Raw genomic sequence first — 6839 nt, 5'->3', positions numbered from 1 at the left:
GAGTCCCATGGACAGAGGCGCTAAGGGCTATGGTCCATAGCATCACAAAGAGTCGGACATGGCTTAAGTGACTTAGCACGCATGCACTGAGACAATGATTTTTTTCCCCCTTGAAGCAGAGTACTTGTAATTACAAAGCCCAAAGTGGGAATTGGACCCACCAGGAGACACTCACAGGGCAGATGGGATTTTGTGAATTCCTTCTCTCTGTAAAGTAGCATTTGTGGACCACCCACACTCCACCTGGGAAGCCCGGCAAACACAATCTGACTTCAGTAGGTAGGGTACGGCATATAGATCGTGTTGCCATTGGGAAACCGAACAGTGAGACTGAGTTCGTTCGGATCCAGCACCAGGGCTAATAATTCTAGCAAGAGAGACAGGCCTTTAAAAGGAGAAATATACTAACTTCCCTGGTGGCCCAGTGGCTAAGACTACCCCCTCCCAATGCAGGGACCCTGAGTTCAGTTTCTGGTCAGGGAACTAAATCCCACATGCTGCAACTAAGACGTGGTACAGCCAAATAAAATAAAATTTAAAAGTAAAAGTTTTACCTTTTGCTACCACACCGCTGCCATCATGGGTCGCATGCACGCTCCCGGAAAGGGCCTGTCCCAGCCGGCTCTGCCCTACCGCCGCAGCGTCCCCACCTGGCTGAAGCTCACTTCTGACGACGTGAAGGAGCAGATCTACAAACTGGCCAAGAAGGGCCTGACTCCCTCACAGATCGATGTGACCCCGAGAGACTCTCATGGTGTTGCGCAAGTATGTTTTGTGACAGGCAACAAAATCTTGAGAATTCTTAAGTCCAAAGGACTTGCTCCTGACCTCCCCAAGGATCTCTATCATTTAATTAAGAAAGCTGTTGCTGTTTGAAAGCATCTTGAGAGGAACAGAAAGGATAAAGATTCTAAATTCTGTCTGATTCTGATTGAGAGCCGTATTCACCAATTGGCTCAATATTACAAGACTGAACAAGTCCTGCCCCCCAATTGGAAATAGGAGTCATCCACAGCTTCTGCCCTGGTTGCATAAATTTGTCTATTGTACCAAAGCAATAAAATCATTGTTTAACAGAACAAAAAAAAAAAAGTAAAAGTTTTAAAAATAAATAAATAGAAGGAGAAATATAGGACGTAGGCTTGATAAGACAGCCCATCCTCGATGCATTTGTGGCTTTTCTTCACGTCCAACATCACTGCCCCCTCCACAGACATGGAGCACACAGGGTCCCCTAGCCTGGTGTGTGATCATTTGTCCCATCTCAGATGTGTTTTCCCCCTGAGGGCCATCCTTTTCTAGAGCTCTTGCAGATCAGTTCCTTTCCTATTCCTCCACCAGACTCTGCCAAGTCCCGGGACAGGCGGGCCTCCTTGGTCGAAGAGGTAGGGCTCGTAGGTGCTTAAGGGACACCTCCAGCGCTGCACCTGGGTGCCCTTGGCTGCCCATTCTGTGGAAATCAGTCCTATTAACAAATGCATGCTTGTACCAGACTTTGCTGCGCTCTTGGGATCGTGTGAACTAGTAGCTAGTGGTCACTCACCTTCTACATTGCTCTCCAAACAAGATGGGTTTGCTTTTTTTAAAAAAAAAAAAAAAGAAGATGGTATGGAAGTCTTGCTGCCTCCTGAATGATAACTTCTTCCCGCCTAGGCATACATCTCAGATCTGATTCTAGGAAGAGTCTGATCTGCTCGTCCTCAGTGAGTTACTACAGATTTGGGCAATGGGAGGAGGAACAGGCAGGCAATGGGAAAGGTTCAGAGAGGCTCCAGTTCTGTCTCAGTTCACAAAGGCACCTGAAGCTTTGCTCTTGACCATTAGGGTATGGGTGGCACCTGGAGACAGGCCTTGGTGTGGGTCTTCCAAATCAAATGGTGCCCAAAAGTCTCCCTTGAGCCCCTGGAATTTTCTGCAGGCCTTGCTTTATTTATTTATTTTTAATTTTTATTTATTTGACTGCACTGGTCTTAGTTGCAACACGTGGTATCTAGTTCCCTGACCAGGGATCGAACCCATCCCCCTGCATTGAGAGTGCAAAGTCTTAACCACTGGACAACCAAAGAAATCCCTGCAAGTCCTGCTTTAAAAGCTGAGGAAGTGGGAATTCCCTAGTGAATCAATGGTTAAGATTGTGCTTCCACTGTAGGGAGCGCAGGTTCTATCCCCAGTTGGGGATCTAAGATTCTGCATGCTGTGTGGTTCAGCCAAAAACTAAAAAAAAAAAATAATTAATTAAAAAAATTTTTAAAGTAAAAGCTGAGGAAGTTATCCAGATGGTGTCAGCTGGGTCCCAGAGCTGGGGGAGGCATGGTCATGAAAAGATTGCACCAGAGGGAGACACTGGTCTAGAGTCTCCACCCCAGGTGACCACATGACTCCAGGTGGAGCTAGCGAAAGGGAAGATTTGCCAAGAAAAATAAATCAAGTAAATTAGTTTGTAAACGTTCTGAGGTAGGGCACAGGCAGCCTCCAGTCATTTATAATCATGATAGGCTTCGTTTCCTGGGCCTTTATGGTTGTTATTTGGTCCTAAAGGCAGATTCACAGAAGGAGGTCAGTGCAGGTCTGGGGCACCCATCAGTGGACAGAGAAATGAGGCACACATTTAAGTAGAAGGATTGGTTGGACAGGGTTTGAGAAAAGGAGCCAGTCAAGATGCTGATTTCTAACAAAGGGAAAGCTGACAAGCAGGAGGCCTTTTGAAAGGCAGCTCCCTGCCCAGAGAGCGGTGGGCTAGACATAAGGTCAAGGGAGCAGGCCTTTATTACAAAAGCTAAGGCTACTGAACGGGCAGCCGTCAGTGAGGAAAGATCTAAAATTGTGTAATGCAAGTCAGGTGCTAACGACAAAGAATTAGGCAGCATTATAAATTTCAAATTATTTTCTCTCACCAAAAAAATACATCATGTGGGGGCAGGGGGCAGGCTACCACATAAGCCTTTATACTCTCATGCCAAAGAATTTGTATTTACTTTGCAGAGGAATCGTTTCTATCATGTGGTCAGATCCACATAACTAGGTAGCCCACGAGTATGAAGCCTGCCCAGAGGCAGGTCAGTTGGCCCGACCTAGGGGCCAGTCGTGGCCAGTTATTTAACGATTGCCAAATAACTAGATATTGCTGAGGGAATCGTTCTGCTCAAGGGACACACGGGGCATCATCTGAACTGTGGTTGAAATTGAAGATGTAGATAAAACATGCTCTTCAAAACCACATACAAAAGGGGGAGATTATTTTAAAAATTCCTTTGAAGGGCTGATAACACAGGATGGCATATGTTCCTATATGTGGATCCAGGACATATAATGCAAGACCTCACATTTTAAGGGGCTCGCAATCTGCCTCGAGGAGGGTGAGTGGGCCGACCCAGAAGGTGACAGAAAAAATCTCTGACCTTTCAGGACCCATGGGGGATGACCTTGGCGGATCCGATGAACTGTGCTATTGTCCCAACTGAAGAAACAAACCAATAAAATACAAATAATAATAACAATGATAAAAATAAATAAGGAGGGTGGGAGAAAATTTGCAGAGTTTGACAGACATGTTTATGGCAAAGGTTGTGGTGATGGTTTCATGGGTACATACTTATCTCCAAACTCATCAGGTTTTATCCATTAAATATGCACAGCTTTTGTACACTGGTCAGACCTCAACAAAGTAGATTTTAAAAATAACTGTAAAAACTAGGAAACAGGGACCTACCAGGTGGTCCAGTGGTTAAGAATCCACTTTTGAATGCAGGGGATTCAGGTTCAATCCCTGGTGGGGGAACTAAGATCCTACACGCCATGGGAAAACTAAGTCTGTGCACCACAACTATTGACCCTGTGCTCTAGAGCTCAAGAGCCACAACTACTGAGCCTGCATGCCACAACTAGAGAAGCCTGTACAGTGCAAGAAAGATCCCACATGCCACAACTAGGTTGGATGCAGCCAAACAAACAAATGTTTTTGTTTTTGTTTTTAAAAAAAGTAAATTTTAAAAAAGAAAGAAAAACTAGGGGACAACAGAAGATATGGCTTAAAAGTGGGCTGGCCAGTGTGGCAGTTGTGGGCGACACATGGCTATTGAGCATCTGACGTTTGCCTTAAGTGTAGAAGGCATGTGCTCAGTCGCTCAGTAATGTCTGACTCTTTGCGACCCCAGGGACTGTAGCCCGCCAGGCTCCTCTGTCCATGGGATTCCTCAGGCAAGAATACTGGAGTGGGTTGTCATTTCCTTCCTCCAGGAGTCTTCCCGACCCAGGGATCGAACCCGCATTTCTTGAGTTTCCTGCATTGACAGGGTTCTTTACCACTAGTGTCACCTGGGAAGATGTAGAATGCATCACAGATCTCAAATAATGTATAACTACCTCATTAGTAATGTGAAATGTTGATCATGTGTGGAAATGATATTATTTTGGACATGGTTTAAACAAGTATATTTTTAAAAATAATTTCACCTTTTAAATGTGATTGCTGGAAAATTAAAAATGACACATATGACTTGGCTGGCATTGTTGGCTCACATTGTGTTTCTACCGGACAGCGGTGCATTTGAACGCTACCTCTACCAGGATCTGGTGCAGCCCAGGATGCAGGCACTGCTCCCCTCTGCTTCTCCACTGGGGGTCTGGGGCCCTGGCTCCTTAGGATTTTTCCCACAGCTCACTTGACCTGCATGGATGTTGACTGTGATAGCTTTGAATCTAGAATTCAATTTGGAGCGAACGGCTATCTTAACAATTCTGAGCCTTCAATCTGTGAACATGGCATGTCTTTCCAATTATTTCGGTCTCATCTAATTTAATTTCTCTCAGCAATGTTTTATAGTTTTCATCAGAGTGGTGCTGATAGTCTTTTGTTAAACTGATTACTAGTTATTTTATGTTTCTTGGTATTGCCATAAATGGGATTTGTAAAAATTTCATTTTCCAATTGTTTCTTGCTAGTATATAATACATGAGATTTTTCTATATTAACCTTGGATCCTATGACATTGCTAAGATCATTTATTAGTTCTAGTATTGCATTGTAGAGTCCCTGGAATTTTCAACATAAACAATCAGATGATCTACAGACAGGGACAGTTTTCCTTGTAAAGAAAAACTTGAACAGAAATATTTTAAAAACAGAAAGAAAACCATTTGAAAATGTACTTATCAAAGTTCTGTAAAAGCACTAGAAACCCACAGGAAACACTTAGATTCTCATGACATTATCTGAGGTCTGCTATTATATTCTTTTGGAGGGGTGATGCCACAAGAAACCCACCATTCCGTTTTGTGGCATCAAAATACTGAACAGATTTTTCTGACTTAAGTGATGAGGAAGTGATGGTGGTGAAGAAGAAGGGGTCAGTGGAGATGGCTGATGTCTTAGTAAAAAATACCACTGGCTGGGTTGCTTATAAACAACAGAACTTTGGGGGGAGGGATAAATCAGAAGTTTAGGATTAGCATATACAAGCTACTATATATAATGGGCTTCTCTGATGGCTCAGATGGTAAAGAATCTGCCTGCAATGTGGGAGATCTGGTTCCATCCCCAGGTCAGAAAGATTCCCTGGAGAAGCGAATGGCAACCCACTATAGTATTCTTGCCTGGAGAACTCCATGGAGGCTATAGTCCATGAGGTCACAGTCAGACACAATTGAGTGACTAACACTTTCCCTGTATATAAAATAAACAAAAATAAATAAACAATAAGGACTTACTGTATAGCACAGGAAACTATTCAGTATCTTGCAATAAACTATAATGGAAAAGAATCTTAAAAAGAATAAATATATATAAAACTAAATCACTTCACTGTACACCAGAAATTACCACAACACTGTAAATCAACTATACTTCAATAAAAATAAAATAAACCAAACAAACAACAGAAATTAATTACTCACAGTTCTGGGGCCTGGGAGGTCCAAATCCAGGGTGCTGGCAGATTTGGGGAGAGCTTGCTTCCTGGTTCCTGTCTTCCTTCTTTGCTATCTTTTCTCTGTGTCTTCACGTAACAGAAGGAACAAGCTAGGTCTCTGGAACTTCTTTTTACAAGGATACTAATCCCATTCGTGAGGGCTCTTTCTTTTCTTTTCTTTTTTTTTTTTTTTTGTACTTTATTGTTAATTATGTTTTCTCCATCAGAATGAAAGCTCCTTGAAGGCAGTAACTTTTGTCTGTATTCCCTGATACCTAGAATTGTGCCAGTACACAGCAGGTGTTCCATACAGATTTCTGCTGGAGACTGGATGTAATGAGTTAATCAGAACTCATGTGGGAGGGGGGGGTGGCTTCTGCAGAGTCTGGGACAGGAAAGGGGGAGCTGGAGGGACCCTGCCCCTTGCAACCTCCCCATTTTAACCTTAAGTGTTAAGAAGTGTGGTGGAGCCGGATTCAGTCTGCTGGGTGACAGGGTCAGTGGGGTGCAGAGGGACCCAAAGCAGCCTTTGGGAAGGTGGGGGTGGGGGGCGCTTGACACCTAACTCCAGCCTCCTGGCCTGGGTTGGATCCAGGACCCTGAGACAGAGCATACACATTCTGGGGAGTCACCCCTCCAGTCATCAGTTCCCTGAGGAACCAGAAATTACTCTTCTTGGTTTGAAGGCACTTGGACGGGAGGGGGCATGGCGGGGGGAGGAGGAGGCTGACCCTCTTCCCGCCTCCAGTCTCTGCGAGGTTCCAGGCTCCCCCTGCTCCACGGAGACTTGCCCACCAACCCTTGAAGGCTCAGAGCCCCGACTCCGGTGGTGCCGCTGTCTGGGAGCCATGGAGCCCGAGTGCCGGGTCAGCAGAGGAGTGTGGCCAGTGTAGACACGGTGGTTGGCCGCAGAAGGCCTCGGCCGTCCTGAGC

General features: G+C 44.8%; 1 pseudogene; it reads left to right on the top strand.

Moving 5' to 3' along the window:
* The first annotated feature begins 559 nt into the window (after nucleotides 1-559).
* Nucleotides 560-1035, top strand: LOC136153940 (small ribosomal subunit protein uS15-like; annotated as a pseudogene).
* Nucleotides 1036-6839: the final 5804 nt, after the last annotated feature.

Source organism: Muntiacus reevesi, chromosome X (assembly GCF_963930625.1).
Source record: "Muntiacus reevesi chromosome X, mMunRee1.1, whole genome shotgun sequence".
NCBI lineage: Eukaryota > Metazoa > Chordata > Mammalia > Artiodactyla > Cervidae > Muntiacus > Muntiacus reevesi.
The sequence above is the reverse complement of the archived record's forward strand: the minus strand, read 5'-3'. Positions and strand labels throughout refer to the sequence as shown.